Here is a 25,221-nt window from a genome sequence, read left to right on the forward strand (position 1 = left end):
GGCTGTTCTCATGGCCCAATGAGGTGGAGCAGGATAAGAACGTCTTGACCACGACAGGTCAAAGCCCCCGCGGGGCAGCAGGAAGGAAGCTGTTGAACAAGGCCATCACTGCGGCACTTCTGTCAGTGCTCACGTGCCAGAGAGGAAAAGGCGACTCATTTCTTCTTGTCCTTGCAGAACGAGCTCCCTGGGGTCGTGAATTACATCAGGCTGCAAGTGCTGAGCAACTGGGGCCACCCGGACTACACCTGCCTGTATCGGTTCAGGGTGCACGGTGATCCACCCAAACATGGGGGAGACACGGCAGTTTCAACTATCAATAAATTCCATTAATTTTCACTCAGTCGAGTTCCATTCTGCTTTGCCTGTGACACTGACTGGTCCTCCCTGAGCTCACTGGAGCTCCCCGTCCTCCTCTCAACCCACCAGCTTAATGAAGACTTCAGGAGTACACAGCAAGATTTTCCTAATTAAAAGAAACAGGAAAACTCCGTAACAAATCTGCAGAAAGCCTGACATCCACGCACGTGTTGCCTACACAGGAACATCAGCAAGGCCCTGCCTGTACACTAAAGGTTAAATTAATGGACAGGTTTCCTGTGGAGGAAGCAACTAAGGATAGACGGAGTGGAACCATCTGTTGTTACCTGTTTTCACAAGAAGCAGGTGCTGCTTCATCTTCCATCTTTCAGTCTGTTGTTGATGAGAAAATGGAAGTGTGTTTTTTTGTAAGAAGGAAACCTTAATAGGAAAGTTCGTTCATGGACTTCTTTGCCTCTCTGGGGACCTATGGACTTAATAGCCCAGGAACCGTTACAGAGTGATTAGCAAAGCATCCCAGGACACTTAAGAGATCCCATAACCACAGGAGTCTGTCTTTCCTTTTCACCCGCGTTCCCCAAGCCCCAAGGCAGGAGCAGACAGAGCAGTCGTGCGCTGGGGCCGCACCAGGGAGGAGAGAGCAGGACCAGCGCTTGGCACCCAGGGCTGGGAACAGCAATTTGTGCTCTGAGCTGGGGCTTAGTCCATGTGCAAGCGCAGCACGGATCCAGATACCAAACTGAGGGTGTCAGTTCAGGACTGACTGGGGCTGGTGTCCCTCGGGGCAGCAGCAGGAACCACTCTGACCCTGGTTGTGGGGCTGTCCCTGGGCTGAGCCGTCGGGCCCAGGGCTGCTGAATTGGGCCATGGTGAGGCCCAGGGATGCTGAGGTTGACAGGTCCCCCGGGTATGTCCGTGCTGGGAGACACCTGCTCCTGCAGCACCCCTGGTCCTGATCCTGAGCCTGGTCCATCCTCACCCAGAAGTACACTTTAGTTTGTTTTTTTTTTCTTAAAATTGAAGATAATTCACAGAATCACAGACTGGACTGGGTTGGAAAAGCCCTCAGAGATCATCCAGTCCAAGCCTTGGTCTAACTCCAGTCCGTTTACTAGATCAGGGCACTAAGTGCCATGTCCAATCTCAGTTTAAAAACCTCCAGGGCCGGTGAGTCCAGCACCTCCCTGGGCAGCCATTCCAATCCTGACCACTCTCTCTGCACAGAATTGCTTTCTAATCTCCAGCCTCAATTTCCCCTGGCAGAGTTGAAGCCCATGGCCCCTTGTCCTATTGCTGATGCCTGGGAGAAGAGCCCAATCCCCCCCTGGCTAGAACTGCCCTTCAGGTAGTTCTAGAGAGTGCTGAGCTCAGCTCTAAGCCTCCTCTTCTCCAGACTAAACAAGCCCAGCTCCCTCAGCCTCTCCCCATAGGGCTTGTGTTCCAGTCCCTTCCCCAGTCTTGTTGCTCTTCTCTGGACCCTCCAGCACTTCAATCTCTTTCCTGACTGGAGGGGCCCAGAACTGAACACAATACTCCAGGTGTGGCCTCCCCTGTGCAGAGCACAGGGGAAGGATCACTGCCCTTGTCCTGCTGACCACGCTGGTTTGGATACAGGACAGGACACCATTGGCCTTCTTGGCCACCTGGGCACACTGATGGCTCATGTTGAGCTTCCTGTCCATTAGTCCCCCAGGTCCCTTTCTGCCTGGCTGCTCTCCAGACACTCTGTGCCAGCCTGGAGCACTGCAGGGGGTTGTTGTGGCCAAAGTGCAGGACCCGCCACTTGGCCTTATTGAACTTCATCCCATTGGAATGGGCCCATTTTTCCAGTCCGTCCAGATCCCTCTGCAGAGCCCTCCTGCCTTCCAGCAGGTCCACACTCCCTCCCAACTTGGTGTCATCAGCAAATTTGCTGATGATGGTCTCAATCCCCTCATCTAAATCGTCAATAAAGATGTTAAACAGGACTGGACCCAACACTGACCCCTGGGGACACCACTAGTGACTGGCCGCCAGCTGGATGCAGCCCCATTCACCAGCACTCTCTGGGCCCGGCCCTCCAGCCAGTTCTTAACCCAGCAGAGAGTGCACTTGTCCAAGCCACGGGCTACCAGCTTTTGCTCGAGTATATTATGGGAGACAGTGTCAAAGGCTTTGCTGAAGTCCAGATAGACCACATCTACAGCTTTCCCCTCATCCACCAGGTGAGTTACCTGATCATAAAAGGAGATCGGGTTGGTCAGACAGGACCTGCCCCTCCTAAACCCATGCTGGCTGGGTCTCATCCCTTGTCCATCCTGAAGGTGCTGTGTGATTGCATTCAGGACGATCTGCTCCATAACCCTGCCAGGCACCGAGGTCAGGCTGACAGGCCTGGAGTTGCCAGGCCTGGAGTTGCAGCCCTTTTTGTGGATTGGGATAAAAATGAAATATTTTATGCTTTAAACTGTGTGTACAGCATATTTCAGTTAATTCTGAAAGTTGTGTTGCACAGTTCATTTAGTTAATCACATTGTTCTGCTGCCCTACTAAGGTGGCAAAATCTCCAGATCAAACTCCGACTGAGCCCTCGAACATCCAGCAAACAGATGAACCATCTAAGAATCCGGCTTTCACATGGAAACAATGACTTTCTAGAATGCATGAGTGTTGCTGTTGACATTAAAAGTCCTCTGAAAGGCCAAAGTAAAACTGATAGTATCTATTTCTTTTAGTAATTGTGCATTAAATATAGTCTGTAAAAATAATTTCAATTATCAAATTTTCAAAACAGATAAAATTTATTGAAGACCTTTATACGTGACCATGCAGAGCATGCTTTTTTAATTTCCATTTCTATCAGTTCTGAAATGTTACAGTGTACTTCCTGCATCTTATTTTTTTTATTTGCCGCTTTTTCATCTTTAGATTTTCCAGTTGATTTTTCTTGTAAACTAACACACTCATTTAATCTCTTTCTCATGTCTACATATCGTTCTCCTTTGTTATTCTCTTCCAAGTCTCTTTGGCTCCTCTGTAAAAATAGATATACATAACTTTTTGTACATAATTCATTAGAGCAAAACTATCTACTGTTTCAGAAACATTTTAAAAATTAAACTTTCAGCAGGTCTAGAAGCAACAGGGAAAAACAATTATCCTACTGTAATTCACCCATGCTTGAAAATGTCCTGCTCAGGTTTTTTTTCTCTAAAACCTTCCCAAGCAGATATGGAACTTGCACAAAGAACCCAAATGCAGCAGGAAACCTGCTGGAGGGATTTCACAAGGTGGTTTTAGGTTGGTTGGATCTATATGGTGCCTCACCAGAATTTGTATCTCAGGCTGGAATCAGAAGGCCTAGTACAGAATATGGAACTGCCCTGGGTAAACTCATCCTGACAGCCGGGTCACCTGGGCTTTGAAACACAAAGTCACAAAGCTGAACTTTTCTGAGCAGCCCGCTTTGGACTGATCTCCTAGAGCAAGCTCATGCTCTCCAAAAACTGATGGGACCATCCTAAAAAAAGTGCTACTGACCATCTGCTCTAGAACAGAGCACCAGTGAAACCATGAACTCAAGAAAGGGCCGTGCTCAACAGCGTTCAAACTTCACCTCTTTGCCCTTGCAGGAAGAACTTTCAGTGAAAGCCAGAAGGCCAAGCTTGCAAAAAGTATAAGGACACTCTGCTAGTCCACATTTCAAACTGCGCAACTGCAGAGCAAAGTCTCCGTAACGTCTGTGGGGAACACGGAGATGGGAGATAAGAAGGAAACGTCGCAATGGAGCACAGAGTGCAGACCAAGGCTCTGGCCATTCCTACAAGGGACATGAGATAGAGACTCTAATGCTTTGCTTTCATCTCAGTAATGCTGTGAAACCTCAGACATCACGGGTTGGTTATACAGTCAAAATTACATGTCTGCAAACAAACGGAACTATTCTCTGTTCTTTCAAATGACTCAGCATTGCTTAGAATCTTGTGCATTTTGGCAGCAAATGCTTTAAGACCAACTTTACATTTTCTAGGTGGGGAGAGATGTTGCTTTGCAAAAAAGAATTAATCGTAAAAATATCTATCAAACAGTTCCCCGAATGGTTGTTTCAAACTTACAGTATGCATTTTTACGTGGATTTCTTTTCCTCCAACGTGGAGCATTGTAAAATCCTGAAGTATATTTGTCTGTGGAATAAACATAAACATTGTTTCTTAATTTCAGCTCCAGTTTCAGGAAAGACTCTCTAATCTGATATGTGAATTAAATACTCTATCAGTTGAAGTATCAATGAAAGCATCAAGTGAATCCTACATCATCTCTGAAATACAAGCCACTGTTAAATACAGACTTTCTCCAGTACTTTATAGATCATGTGTAATCTTGCAGCGTTTCCTCAAGCTCACGGGATCTTCCAAAGGAGGTGATTCTGCCACGGACACCTGCGACTTGAACAAAGTCAATATTCTTGTGTTGAAAATCTTCCCAAAGGCATCAATTGCTTTTCAATTAAACAAACCCATAATCCAATCTCCTCTTTTATCCCTGCTTGTGCAAACACTCGATATAAGGCAATGGGATGGTTTTGTGCTGGGCAGCTGCCTGTGCATCAGAGTAAGCTGCCCAATGACTGTTTTCTGTGAAACTTGGCTAAAAATATGAATTCTCTTATTTTCTATTAATTCCATCTTAATTACATTAATTCAAATCATTAATTGCAAAATAATCCTATGATTTTCAGTTTAAACACAACATGTAAGCATTACCATAGCTTTCCGTTTGGGTTGAAAATCTTCTATTTGTGTCAAGCTGATTCTTTGGTTTGGAGCATTTCCCACCATATGGCTCAGGTGCTGCTGAAAAGAAAATTGGCAACAATGGTAATGGTGGTTGTTATGACAAAAATTAATAATGTTTTCTCTGTAATCTCTATACCAATTTGTCTGCATTTAGCCAAAACAAACATGAAAAGAAAACAAAGAGACAAACAAACAAACAAACCCAAACCAAATACACACAAGTATTAATGCCAAGATGTGGCAGTGATGTTGAGATTCATTTAATTTAACTGTATTCATGGTAACATAGCAGATAAACTCTCTGAGGAGGTTCCTTTTATTGAAAATTCGAGATAGGGAGGCATCTCAAGATGGAAACTCAACTCAGCTTAAGCGAGATGACTGAAACTGGTAAGATGAAATAACTTTCTTCACTTATGATTATTGAAATTTTTTACCACTAAATTTCTACATGAAGTGACAGATTAGATAGTTAAAGTGAAAGATGTAAAATTATGGTCACATCTGAAACAGATTTCCAAAAAGAGAGATACAGGACTTTGAATCCCACCTGTAGGCTCTTGTCAAATTTATGCCATAGTACATCCTATCAAGAGGACTGTAGAAAGGTGGAAAAAAGAAGAATGAAAACATCGCCATGAATGAATGGAAAGAGAATGAATCCAGTCCCCTGTCCAACACTAAAAATACAATAATAGCAAAAATAACAAAAATTGACAGTAAATAGATATCAGAAATTTGGATAAGACCAAACTCCAGGATTTTCCAAGATAAAAAATAATACTAAATATTGAAAATAATAAATCTGTCACAATCAAACCCACCTGTAGATCCATTGAACTTTGGTTCTTGGGCGGCATTCACAGTGCGGTAGAAAACATATGTTGATCTTCGAGGTTCCAAAGAATCAGAATCAGTCTTTCTGCTGGTAGCTCTCACATAAGGACCAGAAGAAGCCGTTTCATCATCCTTATTTTTACGCCTTTGTTGGTAACTTGGGTTTCCGTTGGGATCTGAAGAGTGAATTCCTAAAAGTGAAAAAGCAAACAGAAGTACAGAAATGTTGTGCTGTTACTCAGAATTGGACATATTACAAGGTCCTAGAGGCTGAAAACAAGATTGACCAAAAAAAACAAAGTTTTTTTGTGGACAACCCAATTCAAATCTATTCAGTTATTTTATTTACGATAAGGTGTTCAGCAATGAGAAGCTGATGCCAAAGTATATTACCTCCGTTGTCAAAGGATCGCCAGTTTCTTCTGGGCATACACTCTGCTGGAACTCTCCTTCCTGAACTCTCTCCTCCTTTCTTTGCATTGTTAAGTGTTGCAGAAGTATCACCATCCCCTGGAAAGGCAACAGAAAGAATGTGTGCCCTGCTGGTGTGTGAGCACAGGGAATGGCACTGTCATTCTCTTCCTCCTGCCTCTGTGAGATAGTGACACGTATAATGTCCTTTAACCTCTCATTTTATGTTCTTCTTTCTCTTTTGTTAGTTGTTTGGATCCTGTCTAGTGTAACTTGAGCACCTGACGTGTAACTGTGATGATCTCTAAGAAAACTGCATAATAGGTTAAAGACGACTATGGCTCCAAAGGAAAGAACCAGCTACAAATTACCTGCTCTAGCTTCTTACTTTTCATTAATGATATTGATGAATCCTATCTGATCAAATTGATGGTGTTTTCAAGATGCATGTCATCATAGTACCTAAAACCTCAAAGCACTCAATGGAAGAATTGCTTTGGGAAAGCATCTCTATGCTTTTCTTGGAATGGATCTCTGTTTTCAGACTGTCTGGAGTGCAGCTGTGAACACAACCCCCTTACCCACCACTGTCCTCTAAGTGCTGACTACCTGCCCTTTCTCTGTACCGCACAGGTGGTGTGTGGACCTCTGGAACATCCATTCTTGAGCCCAAGAAGACTGATGTGCTCCGAAGGAGACCTTTGGGCTGAACTAGGAATGATTCTTTTGTCTGTAGCATTTAGACACATGCTGGACACGGGCAGCATTTGTGAACATCACAAAGTATTACAAATGACAAGGCTAAAACTGTAATGGCACTGGTTAATAGATAAGCCCACCTCCAACTGCAAACAGAACTTCAAGAGGCAAGTGTCAGTGTAAAGTACCCACAGGGCTCTTCACCTGGCCCCTGCTACTCTGCAGGAAGATGTGGCTTTGCCTCTTCTTCCCTTTTTCCCGCTCACACAAATGGCCACTTTTGCTTCCTCTCAGTGCAGGCCAGAATGCAGCAGAAATTCAGTACTTCTGCTTCAGTTTATGGGGTGGTATGAAGCCAAAACAAACCATCACAATCAAAACACCAGTGAAATCCCAGTTGTAGGAAAATCCCATGCAAATCAAGGTCATTCCTTCATCCCCTGCTGGGAGGAGAGATGTTGAACAGGAAGGATTTCCCAAAGGAAACTGAAATTCTACTGCAGAACTACACCTACCAAGAGTTAGAGTAAAATGGGAAGAGAAAGGTGGAGTATTCTGAGATTTACTAAATATTTCTAAAGAATACATCACATTCAAAATACTGTAAAAGGAGGGGATCGATATATTTGTGAAGAACATTGTATTCATTCCTCTTTCTGGGGAAATAAATGAATTTCTGCTATGAAGATGACTAAATTATTGGTCATGAATACACTGTCTGACTAATTATAAAGTTTAATAAAGCTTTACATTTCTGACTGTGGATACTGCTGCACTCTACTTATGAAAATTATGCTGGATCAAACTTAGTCTTGACCATATTTGGGCATAAATGACTTCAGATGAACCTGCAGGGACAAAAAAGAACGTAGCACAATACAGACAGGCACATTTGAGGTGTTTTAAGAATCCCGGTTAAGCAGAAGCCCACCTGTAGATCCATTGAACTTTGGTTCTTGGGTGACGTCCACAGTGCGGTAGAAAACATATGCTGATCTGCGAGGTTCTGAAGAATCGCAATATGTTTTTCTTCCTGCTGCTCTCCCACGAGGAACAGAAGAGGCAGCTTCATCATCCTTCCTTTGACTCCTTGGTTGGTAACTTGGTTTTCCTTTGGGGTCTGAAGTGTTAAATCCTAAAAATGACAAAGCAAACTTTATAATGCTGTGCAGTTACTCAAATGTTGACATGTTGCAGGAGCCTGGAAGACAAGATTCAAACAACATGTTCTTTATGGAGAGTCCTATCCAAATGTGGCACTGCCATTCTCTTCCTCCCACCTCTGTGAGATAGTGATTAGTTTAGTGCAATTTCCTTTAGCCTCTCCTCTTATATTCTTCTTTGTATTTTCTTGGATGTTTGGATCCTGTCTACTGTACCTGATGTACAACTCTCATGGTCTTTAAGACAATTCTATAATACACAGGTTAAAGAAAAGCTACGGCTCCAAAGTAAAGAACGAGCTACAAATAACCTGCTCATTCTTTAACTCCTCACTTCTCATGAATGATATTTATGAATCCTATCTGATCCAATGTATGGAATGGTTGTGTATCTCCAGATAGTACACGTAGGTTTTACAGCCCATTTCTACCGTTTGCATCCACAATCAATACAGGTAGTCACCATGTCTGAGACACTATGTACGTGTATATATGTGGGGAAAAATAAATGGTAAATATTAATGGTAAATATTGTCTGAGAAGATGAATATTACTTGCCTTTCTGTAAGTCTCGCTCCATAGCTTCCAAGAGTAATATTTCCTTTTCCTGAGGTGAAGACACAGTTTCTGTTGATTGGTGTTTGTGAGGGTGCTGGATCCTGTAATACTCTCCTAAACACAGCCAAAAAGGAAAATAAAATAAAATAAAATAAAATAAAATAAAATAAAATAAAATAAAATAAAATAAAAGGCTTAGTATATTGTCTGTGCAGGGGTCTTGGTAGATAAAGGTCTGTTGCTGAATTAGTCAGGCTCAAAGGAATCTCAAGGCCGCTTGGAGAAGCAGAGTCGGCTGTGAGAAAGAGGGGCGTTCCACAATCACCGGAATCCTGGCGTGGCGTGAATCATCGGACGTATCATCAGTGAGACTCCAGAGCACGGACAGCCCACGATACTCATTTAGCGAATCCATGCTTGGAGCGTGGACACGTGATTAGAATATAGTTACGTATATAAGGAGACTTGTTTCTGTAATAAATGGCTTAGCGTGATTCACATTGAATCGACTGGTTTGGCTAAGTCCTTATCTCGCTCTAACAAATGGTGACCCCGACGTGATACTCTGAACGGCGTACCACTGAAGTTGGGGAAAAGCCCTAGAGCGGCCCAGCCGGAGGTGGATCAGCTGGACTGAAAACCGGGCGGAGGGTACGGACGCTCCGCGTTAATTGAAGAAGTCACCGTAAAGGGTGAGCGGCTGGGAGCGGGAGGAGGGGAGAGTGAAGTTATGGGGCAAAATAAATCCTTTGAGGAAGAAGCCATAGTTAAACTCCTCCTGCCTATTCTCTCTATGAGAGGACTTAAATAAGAAGAAAGTAACATATGTAGACGATTAATTGGGTACAGAATTAATGGCTACCCGGGAGAAAATGAGAAGGCTTTTAAACGTTAACTTTGGGATGATAAAGGGCAGAAATTATGGAATAAGGTCAGCAATGGAGATGATAAAGAAACTAAATCATTAGTGACTACATAGAAGCTTAAAATTTCCACCTTAAAAGACTTTAAGGCTGAGCAGGCTACCGTTGCCAGAATTTTTCCAGCGTTGCAGCCTGATAACAAACCTAAAAATGACTGTGAAGTTTACCCGGATCGTGTCTTTTGACCCCCTCCCCACTCCATCCCCTGTTGTGCCGTCCCCCCAATGATACAGCAGTCTGGGGCGGGGGGAGGAAAAATGCCGAGCGGGTGGCCTCCTGTACCATCATCTAACCCCGGTGAGAACAGCAAGTCCAGAGGATTGGAGTCAGACAACTTGCTCAAAGAACCTGTGACAGATGAGAATGCTAAAGTCATAAACAAGTGTACTATCAGTCCTTTTACCAATTTTACCAGTCTGCTTTTACTGTCTTTCAACCCTCTACCTCCTACGAAAGAGCAGAAGGAGTCGCCAGATGAGAACTGGGCAAAAGAACTCCGTGAAAGGTAACAGCTATAGATCATTTAGGACAGAACAATGTGGATTCTTTGAAAGGGGCAGGTATCCCACAACTCCTGGAAGAGACACTAATTGACACACTGCAACTACAGGCACGATTAGTTTCTGAAATCCTGAGGCAGTCAACAGATCTTGCATATCAAGCTATGAGAGAGGTGTCTGAAACCAACAAAACAGCCAAATAATTTGCAACTGTTAATCAGGGTCCCAATGAGAATTACATGCAATTTATTGACTATCTTCAAGAGGCCATCAGTAAGCAGGTCGAAAATTTAGAAGCTAAGGAAGCATTGGTGTTTCGATTAGCAGTAGAGAATGCTGATGTTTGCTATCAACATGTTATTTGCAAGTTTTACAGTACATATTATGTGCTCCTGTGTATTGCCTCTCTGAAAATCAAGCAGCTTGTCAGGAATGTGAGTTAATTGTTTTCAAGCAGACCTGTGCGTCCCCCCCCCCACCCCCGCCCCCTCCCTCCCTGTTCTCAAGGTTTTTACTTGCAAGATGGGGTCAGGAATAATTGTTTTCAGTTGTGTTCCTAAAAAATCAGTATTGGGAGGTGTTTTAAAACTTGGGAAAGCACTTGGAATTATAAGGAAGGAAGATCTTGTTAAATATTGAAATCAGTGTTGGCTGCTAAGTGTCCGGAGAATAGAATCTTGTTGCAATTAATGTTGTTTTTAAGGCCAGCAGAGCGGGACAAAATGAGTCTCTACAAGAGATCATTAAATCATTTCAGACAGTTTTACAGGCAGGGCGATTTGAACTTCAACAAGCTGAGAGAGTTAACTGATAACACACAGGTCACAGCAAACTTGTTAGAGTCTGCAAGATTCTTTCCTCATTAACCTGTTTTCTTTGTGGGTATCTGTTTAAGTATGTTGCAATTTTGGTAGGTCTGTGCTATATGGCATGATAAGTTCACAGTCTGTTAAATCATGAGAATCCGTTGACTCAAAATGTGCATTTTGTGATAATTCAGAAGATCGTGAGTAATTTAGTTCTTTACTGCGTGAATGTAATGGTAAAATTTTGCGTGTGGTAGCTGTTATTTTTCTCTCCAGCATGCTGGCTTTACTCCAGCATTCAGACTTGCGCAACTCTGTGACAGGCTGTCTCTCATGTCGTTGCACTAAATTTGGCTTTTTCATATGCACATCAAGTAAAGAATCCAGGTTTTGGAATAACAGTTGTAGTGCACCAGATGAGACACTAAAGGAAACCAAAACAAAATAAAACAAGGCCTTGCCCAGTTCAGCTCCTTGCGACGGCGGGGGGGCGAGTGCCGATGGGCTCCGGCGCCACTGACCTGTTTTGTCAGGGAGACCCAGAGGCACTGCTACCTGGCCGGGCGGTAAGTGGTTCAAAGGTGCAATGCAAAAATTGAGATATTGTCTTAAATTAGTGTGACTGTGATCCATCTGCATATTTGAACTGGGTATTTGGTTTTCACATCTGAGCTCAGTATTTTGGTTTGCATATTCATATTTGGTACCAAAAGAATCTTTTCTGGGGAGATAATTACAAAATGGGAACCGGTTCCACTGCTAAAATTCCACCTTGCCTCCCCTTAGGATGCATCCTTACATATTAGAGTAATTGCTTATATTGTTAGAAAAGCATTTAAATTGTTAAAATGCTATGATAGATGTGAATTTAGAAGAGGTTGTATTTAAAAGTTGCTAGAATATGAACTGATTTAGATTTAGGAAAATAGAATACTGGATTGATGTTTATTATGCTGGTTTATACTGTTTTTTGACATCTCTAAATTGTAAAAGGTAAATGGAGCTAAGGAATGTAACTATTGTTGAGCTACTTGAAATTGCATATAAAGTGTATTATGGCTGGAATGAAATGGGAAAACAAAAGACCAAAACATCCCAGGCCTGTGTGCAGCTCATTGTAACTGAGAAGTTTCCCAGAGCCTCCCACTTCGTACCAGCCATGATGCCAGCTGCGTGACCTTGGTTATCTCTAAACAGCAGCACGAAGACAAAGAAAAGCAAAAATGGAAAAACCTGGCTGCCTGCTTTTAAAGCAGTGAAAGGGGGGTTTTCTCTCCCCCCCACTGCAGTGATGTAATACTGAATGGAGCAGTCCGAGGGTGAAGTTTAAAGGCATCCTTAGCAGACCCATAGTTCTAATGAAACTGGAAAATTAAACCAAAAATTTGTTGATAGACTTATTCTGTGGTAATTAGTTGTAAGAGACTTCTTAATAAATTCACCATGCTAGTTTTTGAGGTCATGGGAGAGAACGAAAGAAAGGCCGTTTTTTGAGACCAATAGCATGTCAAATTTGGAACAAAGTCTTAATACATGAATTCTTATAGTTGCCAGAAAGTCCTATACCTCTCTTAGGTTAAGATTTGTTAAGTAAATTAAGCTCAAATAACGTTTTCTGAGAATTCTGTTTAGTTGCATGGCCTACAAGAAGCTGCTGGGATGGTGCAGATCTGCTTGCTGCAAGTGAGAAATCTCCAAGGAAATTTCAAATGCTGTATTTCCACTAGTATTAACAGCCAATGTTTCGATAAAGCAAGTACTACACTGATAGATCTGAGGCAGGACTTCGATCCGGTAAGGGAAAACAATATCCAATAAATATGACAGCCAAAATGGAGTTAGAAACTTTGAGGAATGAATTTATGACAACCTTACAGGCTGGCTGCATTCGATTGGACTTGCAGATTTGTCTATTTCTAGCTACCACCTAGAAACAACCTGTGGCTATTGTGGGACAGTATGATGAGATTGCTAGCAAACTGATATACCGACTGTTATATACCAATTGTCACTCTGATCAAGAAGATGCAGGAAATGAATTTAAGACTTAATAGGCCATGATCCTTTTGTCATATATGTACCATTTGTGAAATTTAATTCTGATTTTTTATTTGTAATCTATGTCTTTATAAATTGCACTAGCTGGTTTTCTTAACAGCACAGCTTTTGGCATGCCTAAATGTAAATTGCTGCAGAACCTGCAAGTCTTTAACATCAGGTCATAGGCCATACTTGTATTTGGTCTGATCTTACATACTTGCAAAGTTTTTGTTGATGGTTCTGGAAAGTCTCATAAAGCTGTAGTGGTTTGGTGTGGAGATAACAATTGGCATCTTTCTGTACAAATTATTGAAGGTTCAACCCAATTAGCAGAACTTGGCACAGCTTTAAATTACTTAGAGCTTTTTAAGGAGGAACCTCTAAATTTGATTTGTGATTTTGAGTACGTAGTCAAGACCCAACGTATGTATCTGGTTCTGAACTTTTTGTTTGTTTGTTTGTTTTTATAAAAAAAAAAAGGGGGGGGGGAAGTAGGGGAAACACCACAAAACCAATTGTCAAAAGCATTGTATGTGATGAAATACTTTGCAAGTATGACCCAAAACCATGCTAAATCAAAAAGAACCTACATTAGTTATGGTCAAATCACTAGTCAATGGAAAAGGCCTCATCAATTGATAACCTGGGGAAAAGGTTATGTTTGTGTCATTACAGGCCGAGGATTGAAGTGGATTCAACAAAGATTCAACGGATGCACTAGAGGGAGATAAGTTGTGAGGACTGATTCAGATGTAAACCATGGATCCTAATTCATTGTTACAGATGCTCGCAGACCTGGTGGTCTAGAAGCCTATAAGCAAGCAGGTGGTGTACCTTCTGTGGAGAATGGCAATTTGAACAAGCAGCAGGAGATCCAAAAGGGTGATATTATGATTAGATAGTTAATTCATAGATAAGTTAAAATTATGAGATATCTCTACCATAGTAATCTAAGTTTAGCAACTGATAAAGTTTTAGAAGGGATATTAAGGTTAAGCTATTGATCTTTTAAATAGGTTAAGATAACTTTTAAGATATTAATTCAATTATTAGTATATGCTGATGATATTAAGTATGTTACCCTATAAACTGCGCAGTTATAAATCTTTTAGGAATTTAAGAGAATATATTGTATTAACTTGTTTGGTTATTTTGAATCTATTAAAATAGTGTGTTGATAAGGTTCTTATAATGGAATTAAGGTTTTAAGAATAGTCAGGTAGTAGTTTGATCTTATTAAGTAAGGTTTAACTGCATTATATGTAATTGTAATTATGTTGCTAATCACGTGTTCTATGTTGCAGTATATTTCAAAAATGATGCACCGTGCGGTTTAAGGGGCCTGACTAATTCAGGAAAAGAAAGGGGGAAGTGTGCAGGGGTCTTGGTAGATAAAGGTCTGTTGCTGAATTAGTCAGGCTCAAAGGAATCTCAAGGCCGCTTGGAGAAGCAGAGTCGGCTGTGAGAAAGAGGGGCGTTCCACAATCACCGGGGTCCTGGCGTGGCGTGAACCATCGGACGTATCATCAGTGAGACTCCAGCGCACGGACAGCCCACGATACTCATTTAGCGAATCCATGCTTGGAGCGTGGACGCGTGATTAGAATATAGTTACGTATATAAGGAGACTTGTTTCTGTAATAAATGGCTTAGCGTGATTCACATTGAATCGACTGGTTTGGCTAAGTCCTTATCTCGCTCTAACAATTGTCCTCATTGCTGTTTAGGAAAGACTGACTGACTTCATATTTACCAGTTTTGTAGCATATTTCCTTTATGGTTCTTTCCTCTTGAATTTCTGCAGCAGTCTTAGGCACCCAATTAGAAACATCTGTAGGAAATGGTTTTAAAAGATTACTAGGTATCTATACAAAGTCCTTCAACAATTCCTAATAATCATGTACCATCATGAATTTCATTTTGGCCACAGTGGGTTTTTTTCTCAATGTAAGCTCTGCTTCTGGACGCAACAATGATTCCTTAATATTAGGTATATCAAAGAACAATGGAACTGCAGTTACAACACATAGGAATAAGCTAATGTTTGTGGATTGGAAACTATTGAAAACCATCTTCAGAGCTCATGTTCAACATAATCCTTCATTGGCAACCAAAAGGAAATCTTCTGGTTACACATGTCACCAGGGAGCGCTTGTCACAAAACCTCTGCCCACAGTTCCTGTCCTGGAACATCTGCTGGCAGAGATGGTGAAGTGAGGGCTCCTTATCTGTCTCAGTTAAGGCTACTGAGATCAGCAAAGCCCGGCTTTTATTTGGTTTGAATTCATGGGGCTCACTCCTGCTGAAACCGAGTCAGGAAGCACTAACAGGGGGTCGTCCTCTCACCCTCTGGGAACGTGCAATTCATTCTTCCCCAGGAATCCCTCATCTCTAAGTGAGACACAGTCAACCGTTCAGCTGCTTTTAAAAAGCACAAACCAAAACAAATATATATATATATACAAATGCATAGACATTCAATTAATCTAGTGAATTGTGTCCCCAAACTTAGAGAAAGTTTGAAGAGTATTTGATGGCCATCTGAATTGCGGATCACATCATATGAGTTGTGGATCACATTTTAAACTTGATTTAATACAAAAGAGGTATGTGTATGATAACGCTATTGAAATATACAGGTAGGCATTTCACAGGAGTTAGAATGATGCCTCACATCTGGTGACCAACACTTCCAACATTTTGGGATTAGCCAGAAACTATTTTCAAAACTTGTCAACAACTCTTTTCTAAATAGGTCATGGTTATTACAACAAATCAGTTGTGAAGTGTAGAAAAGGCCCTATTCTACTTCTTTGTAAAGGAAAAAATAATCTGTTTACAGTTCTCTTTGTCATCATCCTCTTCATTGTCCTGTTCATCTTCAGCATTGTTGAGGCTTATAATCAGTGGAGCATGAACTGGTAGGGAAATATTCTCTTGGTTTCTGAGTGATTCTTGAAGATGTGCTGGATGCAGAGTCCTTTCTTGGCCACCCTGTTGCAATGGCACATCTGCAGAAAAGAACATTATTTTATTAGAAGGGAACTAGAATATCAAATCCAGGTTCAGACATGCAGGTACAGTTTTGAAATCTTTATCATAATGTGGGATCATTAAATAGGCAGATTATGACGTTTGGGAAAACTATTCTGCCAAGCCTGGCAAAAGAGCATCTTGCGACAACAGAAAGTATGAAAAAGCGTGGGTACCTACTCCTCTGAAAGAGCAGATAAAGCACTACAGTGTATGATACTAAACCTATTTAGTGACACTCCTGCAGCTCAGATTTGTTCTATCTCATGCAAGAAAATGTAAGATACAGCAGTTTAACTTGATAGTTAACTGTGTCACTGCCCAGAACAGCATATTATTAGCTCCGGACAGTGTAAGCCAACTCCACCTTAAATTGGTTTAACAGGATTTCGAAGTATTAAAAAGGACAAATGAAGTTAAAATGTTTGCAATGCTGTTCTGGGACACATGGACTTTGAATGTATGCATTTTTCAGTAAAAAGAGAAAGGTTTGGATCTGATTTCTCATTCTGATTGTTGAACATGGCTCTTCTAGAGGTTACCCATGTCCATTGGGCCTCTAGGGCATCTTCTCTGACTCACAACCCCCCCAAAATGTGCCCACGTTTTGTTTAGGAGAGCCCCAGCTGCCAGGGGTGGCTGCTGGGTTTGTGGGAACTGTGAAGAAAGCAGCGCGGGCACTCACAGAAACAGCACCAAGTTCTTGCCTTGCTCCTCTGGGATTGGGGGGCTCGACACACCCAGACAGGACACGCTGCCTTTCCCTGGGGGAATGTCTGGAACAAAGGCTGTTTGCTTCTGACCAGAGGTGTCTCTGGGCGTTTCTCATGACACCTGTCTCCAGCTCTGGAGCTCAGGCCCATGAACAACTCTCTTTTAGGCCCCTTGCTCCTGCATCTGTGACAAGTCACGCTGCTCTCACTCCAGCTTCTGCCTGATTCCTGACACCTGTCTTGGTGCCCTGCCCTGGACACTTTCCCTGCTCCAGGTTCAGCTGTCTAACAGGACTCCTGGAAGCCAAGAGCTCCTCTGAGAAAGGAATGAGAAAAAACAAAACCGACCAAACAAACAAACAAAAACAAAAACAAAACAAAACAAACCCCCAACTTGTAATGGTGCTTTTTTATTTTCCAAAAGTAATTTGATTTTCAGATATTATATAACCTTGCAAATGATTTCTGCAACATTTCTACTCTGTGGATCCAGCAACCTAAATCACCACTTGTGACATCATCTTTCCTGCAACACGAAGATCCGTCACATGGCAGCTCAAAAAGTCATATGGCAACACTATTCAAATGCCAATACAATTCCTTTCTTTGCTCTGAACTCACTGCGGTAGCAGATCCTGCGCCACTGATTTACCACGGTACATTTTGAACCTTCATAGAGATTACTGAGCACTGCAAGGACATTCTTGTGTATGTACTTACTCTAATGAACAAATAATAGAGAAAATATTTTCACTCACTGTTATCAGGTGGCAGGAAAAGTCCATTTATATGTAAAGGTTTGCTGTGGTAGAAGGCACAACTGATCGTCGAACAGCCTGAGGGTTGTGTTTCCCAGAAACAGATGTGGCTGTACTTCTGCTGCAGGAGAAAAGAGTTGTTATCTATTGTGAGCAGAACAATAAAAATGGACTAAATGGAGCAGGACACGCTCTGCTGCTGGGACCATATTACCAAGATTTCGTGGGACCGTGTTCCGATATTTTAGAACTCTTAAAGTTATCTTCAAAGTTGTCATAAGCTCCAGATAACTCTAAAGTTATCCTGAATTAGGTCAATTGAGCTTTCACGATGTCAAACTGTTACCAGACGAGGAGTGAAGCCGTTTGCTTATTGTACTGCAGACTTTCCATGAGATGCTGGGCAGAAAGTTACTGAACTGACAGGTGGTTGAGTTTCCTTTCCTGCACAACACGATAATCAGGTCAGTCCCCAATGAGATGAGCTGTACAAGTGCAAATCATGCACTAGACTCTCTTGTCATTAATGGACATGGGTCCTTGGGAAATAAGGAGCAGGAAATCAAACCCAGAAAGATGCCCAGCAAAAACTGAAACACTACAAGTCTGGGAACTGGTGTTCTGAGACTGCTGTCACTGCGCTGCTCACACCATCTCCAGCTGTTTGTGCGTTTGAAGGTGTTTCACCCAGATTCAGACATTAACAGCTGGGTCTCAAAGCAGCATCTCCAAAACACGCCCCATTTGGACTGCAGTCAGTACAACTGGGCCATCCCCTGAGACACACTGGGGTCTGGAGCCAAAGCCCAGCTCCAGGGCATTAATGCCAAAATCCCCAGTGTCGAAATGGGTGCAATAATGGAGAGCCCAACACCAACCCTGGATTTCCAGCAGGTGGAATTTACATACAGGGCAAACACACGTTGCGGGACTTTCTTCTCAATAACTTATTCTGCAGTACTTCAGGAAGGAACTAAAAGCAGAAATTATAAACGTGGCCTACGTATTCAAAATCAATCTCATCCTGATTCAATACGAAAGATGAGTGATCTTCACCCATGACATTTATGTGTTCCCTGAGCACCTGAGCGCAGTTCACATGAGAAATTCCCATGGTTCAGATGATCATTACCTCTTCCCACCACTTCCAAAAACCCGATATTTCATCTACAGATGTGGCCATGACCGAGAGACATATCAGCTTCTACGTTTACATAACAGACCTCCCTGTCAACACGGCTGTAGCAAGAAATCAAGGATCCAAAGCACTCTAAGACCTACAGCATTTACCTGTGTGTTTGGGGAACGCTGGGAAGGGCAGTTTTTCCCAAGTTCACCCATTCTGTCAACGCCGAAGTTCAGCAAAAGGCACCAGCACGAAGCAGCTGGTGCCTCCTGCAGCCGCCCGAGTCACCAAAGGCGGTTGCCGGCCAGTATAGAATGTTACGTTTCCAAAGTTCCAACTGCTCCTCCAGCTCCTGATGTCACCATCATGGCGCCAGGAGACACGTCCAGCTTGAACATCTTCCTTCATCTCCATTGCTTTAGTGTACATTACAGAAAATCGGGCTATTTCAGAGTCTCCCATCCCAGTGTTTCTTTAATGAAAAATGGAACAAACCCTTTTGCCGGGGCTTAAATAATACCCAGCCCCTTGCTGAAGCAGCTGAGGCCTGAGAAACAAACCTTTGATACTGCAAAGACAAACCTTATTGACCGTTTTTTAAGCAAAACCCTTCTGCCCAACATTTTTCTTACTGTAGCTCTTTGGATGGAGGGGTGTTGGGAAGGTGGTTTAAGATTGAGGTTTTATTTCTCATGACTCCACTCAGATTTGATTGGTAATGAATTAATTTCCAGTGGTGGAGTCTGTTTTGCCTGTGACAGTGATGGTCAGTGATGTCTCCCGTCCTTGTCTCGCCCATCAGTGCTTTGTTTCTCTTCTCTCCTGCCCAGCTGAGGAGGGCAGTGACAGAGCAGCTTTGGTGGCACCTGCTGTCCAGCCAGGGTTAGCCCAGCACAGCTCCCGAGGATTATCCCGAGGCGCAGAGCCCGGGAACCACCCGGAGGCCCCTGACCAAAACTGAGGAGTGTTCTACACAGTCCTGTACCTGCCCCTCTTTCCCCGCAGGCTGTACGCACCCATCTCGCTTCCTTGCTTTGCCTGAAGAGAGCCCTTGTCTCATTCATCTTGTCTCATTGTCCTGCTCGGGGCAGGGTGAACCAGGAGAGGTTGTTCAAGGCCTTGACCCACCTTTGTATCACCCTCAAAAGAGCTGAAATCGCATTCTACAGGAGGATGTGTCCAATCCCCTTCCCAGGGACAGAGGCAGGCTGACCAACCTGCAAATCTCCCAATGCCTGTTCTTGCCTTTCTGGAACATGGCTTTAATTTCTGCCTTTTCCAAGGACCCCAGAACCTCTCTAATTACCCTGGTTCTTATGAGAGCACAATCCAGAATCACAGGCAAGGGTGACAGTGCAGACTGGAGCACTTGCAATGATCCTGTCCAAGGCAGCTGAGATCAATCCCACTGAGCCTGTGGGGTTTGTTCCTAGAGTCACACACAGAAATGTCAGGTTCTGTCAGGTGCCCACATCTGAGCTGGCCTCATGGACTCCTCATGCACCCAGGGATGCTCACAGACAGAGTCTGTCCCTTTTACACAGAGGCAAGAGTCACAGTGTCCCTCTGGCCCCCTGTTTCCACTTCCAGAGCATGGGAGACATCTCAGCCCTGTGGTGTGTCCCCCTGCTCTGCACTCATCTGAGATGTCCCATGTCATGAAGAAAGGATACAGGGACCTCAGTTAAAAGAAGCACATTCCAGTGCTGCATTCAGGTGACTTCCCATAGGGTGTTCCTCCAATATGAAGTGACCTCAAGACCTTGTTTGTGCCACAAGCCTTCATGGAACCCCAAGGAACAGCTGATGGTGTTTGTGCTCACTCGCGTTCATGTCACCTCACTTACATGATGTGCATGCTCACATCTCAGCTGTACAGCACAAACCGAGACTGTTGAACTACTCATTCAGTGTCCACCCCAGACTGCGTTTCCCTCCCTCTGCCTGGCTCCTGTGCCCTCGGTGCTGCAGGCAGAGCCCCCAGCCCTGCTGCGTGTGCAGAGGAGCTGCTCCTGGGCAGAGCTGTCTCTCTGCAGCGCTGCCGCTGCCATGAGCTCCCTGTGTCCCAGGAGCCCAGCCCAGCTCAGCAGCACAGGAGCAGCCCATGATGTCCCTTTCTCTGTCCCCTCTGAGCTCCCTCCAGGTGTCCCTGGGGCTCCAGGCAACCTGCTGTGAAACAGGCTGAAGTAACTACTTCTTTTTGGACCCTCAGCTGGGGAGAGAAACTTCTTCCCAGCAGTTGCATTTCTCAATCAGAGACAGACTTAGCTCAAAGAATACCTGGTACAGTGCCGAATGCTTGGAGGATTGCTCCTCCAATTGAGCATGTGTGTGATTTGCACTTCTTGGTGTTTATTACAAATACCTATTGCATATTCATTAGTTTCTACCACTTAGTTACTTCATTAAACATAAAATATTCCCATAACCCGCCCTTTGCCGGAAGTCCATCTTTGGTACTCGAGAGTCTTCATCAGGGGTCTCTGGTGTCCCCGGTTTCTTCCCAGCTGGTGCCTCCGGTGTCAGCTTGACCTGATTGCTTGAGCATGCACTTTTTCCCTCTTGCTGTCTTTCTGTCCTTTCTGTCTTTCTGTTCTGTTCCCAGTCCTGTCCTTTCTCATCTCCCTGTCCAGCTGCTGCCCCTTCTTTCCTCTCTCTCTCGCTCTATTTTTCCGCTCTCCATCTCTTTATCCCACCGCCCACCACAGTTGTTTTATTCCTCCGGTGCTGTCCTGCCCCCAGTTCCTTTGCCCTTTCTCTGTCACTCTGTCCCAGTCCGAGTGTAGTTTTTTAACATTTTTTCAGCTCAGTCCTGAGCCGTTACTACTTCATTTCTTCTTCCACCCCTTTGTGCTGCTCCCTGCCCCTGTCTTTGTCTCTCCTTCCCTTTGTTCTGCTGCCCATCTCATTTTCCCTTCCTGCTCCAGCTCTCTGTCCTGCTCCCTGCCCCTCTCATTCCCTCTCTGTTTCTCTGCCCTTCTCCCTGTCTGTTCCCCACTCTGCTTTTCTGTCCTGCTCCCTCTGTAGTTTTTCCCCTCTCTCTGTCACTCTCTCCTGCTCCCTGTCACTTTCATTTCTCACTCCATCTCTGTCCTGCAGCCCAAAGCTGGTTTTTGGTCTCCATCTCTGTCCTGCTGCCCGGCCCAGGCTTTTTTACCTCTATCTGTGCCCTGCTGCCTGTCTCTCATTTTTCCCCGTCTTTCCCTTTGTGCTGCCTCCCTGACCCTCTTTTCTCTCTTTGTTGCGCTGTCCTGCTCCCTGTCTTTGTGTTTCTCTGACAATCCATGTCCTGCTCCCTATCTTTCTCTCTTTGTCTCTCTCATATCCTTCTTCCTATCAATTTTCTTTCTTTCCTTTCATTCTTTTCCTCTCTGTCCTTCCTTTTCTCCATCTGTACATACCCTTCCTTGTCCCTGTCCTTCTCTACCCAACCTTCCTTTTTCTTCTCCTCCCCGTGCCCCGATCATCTGTTCTGTTCCTCGGTCCCTGTCTTGTCCCAGCTCCTTGTCCCTATTTGTCTCGGTTTCCATAACCCAGCCCTTTGCCAGAGTCCCTCTCTGGCACTGCAGGGTCTGCATCGGGGTCTCTGGTGTCCCCGCTGTCTCTGCAGCTGCCGCCCCCAGTGTCGGCTCCTGGGCCTGATCTCTGAGCGTGCGTGGTGTCGTTTTGTGCAGCTGCTCAGCAAAAGTCACACAGCTCTTTCTTCATTTAGTGGCACATTCCGCTCTCCCAGCTTGCACACCCAGGACATCCCCCTGTGCCGCGTGTCCAGTCTCTACAGAGCTGCTGTTTCTCCATTCAGTTCCTGTTATGTCAGTGCGCTGGTCCGGGGCCCACACGCCCCTGGGGGTTCTCTCTGATTGGCTGCCTAAGCTGTCACTCTGCCTAGGCACGGTGCCCACCCTTCCCTGAGGTAATGTTTCCTCTGATTGGCTGCCTGGGATTGCCCCCTTCCAGGCGTGATTGGTGGAGCCCGCATGGCCCGCCCTCCACAGCCTGTCTCCGGCTCTGGGATTGGGGCAAACACGCAGTGGGGCAGAGATGTTCCTCAGTCACTCAGACCCAGGGAGGGCCTGAGGGCGAGGCTCTGGGGACTCGTCATCACGAGGAATTTGGGCAGGGAACGCAGAGAGCTGTGAGGAGAAGCAGACTCGGGCTGTTTCTCACTGAGTCAGAGCTGGGTTCAAGCTCAAGGCTATTTCTCCTCCCTTGAGGAAAGGACATGGAAACCCACCAGCCCCACAGAGAGGGCTGGGAGGTCTGGAGTCCACGACAGTTTGTTCCTGCATCTCCATGGGCAGGGAGAGGGCTGTGCTGGGAGAGGCCGCCCTCCTCTGGCCAGGAGCTGCTGCCTGCCTCAGGGTACCCGAGGCGGCAGCTGCCCAGCCCCAAGCACAGCTGCCCGAGGGGTCTGCAGAGCAGACGGGTCATTCAGCCCGTGCGAGCGCCGCCGGCTTTTCTCGTGACTGTGTCACCTGTGGCACGTTTGCAGGGCGTGGCAGGTGACGTGAAGGCAGCGCCAGCGACGTCCTGGTGGCTCTGGCCGCTGCCGCTTCCATTTGTGATGTCCGAGCTCCAGAGCCAGCTGAAGGCCGTGGGGAAGGTCCCTCAGGAGACTGTTCTCCTTACCTTGGGCAAAATGGCCCGCGGTACGGGACGGCACCCTCGGCCTCCTGGTTTGGGGAGGGGTCTGTGATCACGGGAGAAGGGATCCTTCCCCTCCCCACACGCCCTGTGTGGAACTGGGGGGCTCTGGAGCTGCTGCGCCTCCTCGCCCCCTGCCAGGGCTGGCTGGCAGCTCTGCCTTACCAGCCCCATCCCAGTTCCCCAGGGGTGGAGACAAACACGAGGGGTCTCTGGCCCCCACTGTCCTCGACACTTCCCCAAAGGGCTTCCGTGTGTCTCCCTTGGGAAGGCAGCCCTCCCCACGCCCTCTGGTGTGTCCTGCACAGCCCAGCAGCCCCAGCCTTGCCAGAGATGGACCCAGCCTCCTGTGTCTCTCCCTGACCTTCTTGGGCCCTCTGTCCCTGCCTTCTCCGCAGCCCCACGGTGCATCCCCTTTGTGGGAATGACGCTGCTCGCCCTGCACAAGATGCTGAGCCAGGCGGGCAGTGGTGGGATCCTGCGCGCTGTCTGCAGTGGTGAGTGTCAGTTCCTTGGCTGGGGTCCTGACGCAGGGGCTGGGTGGGTTTTCATGCCTCCATGTGATCTTAGGAGGAACATGGTGGGTGTCAGCCCAAAGCAAGGTCAGGCCTTGCTGATCCCAAACTGCCGCCACTGTGTAGAAGGAGCGGGGGAGGCTCGGGATGTTTCTGTGGGCAGGATGCAGCGGTGCTGCATGGAGGAACTCCTGGGTCCCTTCCTGTGGCTTTTGTTCCCCTGCTTTCCTCTGGTATTAAAATCCCTGCCTGAAAGGGTGAGTGTGTGGGAAGGGGAGGGAAGGGGCTACAGTGAGAAATACTTGGAGGGGAAGGAGTGGTTGCGGAGCAGAAGGTGTGCTAAGGAGGAGGAGAGAAACAGTGGGGTGTTTGAATGCAGACACCTCAAGAGCAGAGATGGCCCTTGCATCCAGTTCTGGTCCTGGGCTGAGCTCTGCTGAGCCTGGGACTGTCCTTAAAGCAGGCCTGGGTGAGGGTGCAAGGGACCGTTCCTGCTGCAGACTCTCACATGCTCCCTTTTCCTTTCTCCTGGTGCAGTTCTGGAGCAGTGGTTGAAAGGTATCACTATCTACTTGGGCCAGTGGGAGCAGGGCCCCTTCCCTCACAAGGGGCCAGCACAGTTCTGTGAAGCCACTTACCCCATCTTCTGCTACGCACTGGCAAATTGGCTGGACTGCAAGGAGGAAGAGGTGAGAAGTGCTGCTTTCCACCCTGGGGCTGCAGCGGGAATGTCCACATGGGTGTGTCCGTCTGTTCCCAGCCGTGCGAGCAGAGGGGCGAGGGGAATGGGCTCCCTGGTGAGAAGCAGCTGACTCCTGTGGCCTTTCTGCAGGGAGGGCTGGGGTGCCAGCGTGGGGAAATGCTCTCTCTTCTGCAGAGTGAAGGCCTGTCCTGCAGGGCAGAAGGGAAGGGGAACCCCCTCCTAGTGGGAAGGGCAGACTGGTGTCCAGGGGATGCTGAGCGCTAGGCAGACCTTCAGCCGTCCAAGCAGAGCCTCTCCCTTCCCTCTCCAGGAGGACCAGGCTGTCCTCAGGGCAGTGGCTGCCATGATGGGCGTCCTTCTGCATGAGGAGCAGCACCGAGAGCACGCCCGGGAGCAGCTCCTCTGGCTCCTGCACCAAGATCAGGAGGTCCCAGACACGTCCCGGGTCACCAAGGTGAGGTGCTGTGCAGGGCCTGGCGTGGCTGCTGCGCTGGGTCTGTGCCAGTGCCACGAGGTGCTGGGGAGCTGCGGGGTGCCAGAAGGAGCTGGGAAGCCCTTAGAGAAGGAAGAGGAGACCTGAGGAGACCTGAGGCGACCTGGGCTCTTTGGGCAAGAAAAGAGCAACTCAGAGGGGCCAGGGTGAGGCAACGGCTCCTGTGCCTCATCTTCTCAGGAAAGGAGGCGCTGCCACCTCCC

This window comes from Streptopelia decaocto (assembly GCF_964273445.1).
Source record: "Streptopelia decaocto genome assembly, chromosome: 19".
Classification (NCBI taxonomy): domain Eukaryota; kingdom Metazoa; phylum Chordata; class Aves; order Columbiformes; family Columbidae; genus Streptopelia; species Streptopelia decaocto.